The following is a 595-nucleotide window of genomic DNA, read 5'->3' as shown; positions in this document are numbered from 1 at the left end:
TTTCAGGAATGGCCTTGCGCGCCTACTGGCGCGATGAGACGGATAATAATGATGAACTTTTCAGGAATTAAACTGGTTTGAGCACACGGTAGTTATGTTACCATTTTCACGCCGATAAGTTAATGAAAGGACAGCAGAGGAATTTAATCAACTGAACGTGTCCAACGTACATGAAAAGCCATTAGTAATAAGTATCTTGGTTTGTGGCGCTTGTGTTCTCGTTGAAGTTGCCTCTGTGTAAATTCTCTTATTATGGTTTTTCAAGTGTCGCTCATTCCAAACTGAATGTTACACAGAAAATGCAACTGTAACTGAATCTTGTGACGGTTACGTTTGACTACGCACAATAATTAAGCTCAGTCGGTAGAGCAGCGGTGAATGATCTTACCCGAAGGTCATGGGTTCAATTCCCACCCTGGTCAGAGTTTTTCTCTCTTCTTGTGTGGGTCCTTTTCCATTAGTACGGCTAACGCTCACATGGTTCATATGGGGTAGATACTTAGCACTTCACATTACACCCTAATCACTTAAGTCTGTTCAAATATAAGTGCTACACGGCCAACGTTTGCAAAAACGTAATCCTTCCTTATAAGTA

At 41.3% G+C, this 595-nt stretch overlaps 1 protein-coding gene across 1 annotated transcript in view; it reads left to right on the top strand.

Annotated features, from left to right (window-relative positions):
* The window catches only part of LOC137993358 (snRNA-activating protein complex subunit 3-like), a 23,053-nt gene extending 22,963 nt beyond the window's left edge, over positions 1 to 90 (top strand). Inside the window, exon 11 of the mRNA XM_068839150.1 lies at positions 1 to 90. This exon is cut by the window's left edge and continues 679 nt beyond it. The gene's annotated coding sequence lies outside the window, so the exon portion shown is untranslated.
* Positions 91 to 595: the final 505 nt, after the last annotated feature.

This window comes from Montipora foliosa, chromosome 2, assembly GCF_036669935.1.
Source record: "Montipora foliosa isolate CH-2021 chromosome 2, ASM3666993v2, whole genome shotgun sequence".
Taxonomy (NCBI): domain Eukaryota; kingdom Metazoa; phylum Cnidaria; class Anthozoa; order Scleractinia; family Acroporidae; genus Montipora; species Montipora foliosa.
The sequence above is the reverse complement of the archived record's forward strand: the minus strand, read 5'-3'. Positions and strand labels throughout refer to the sequence as shown.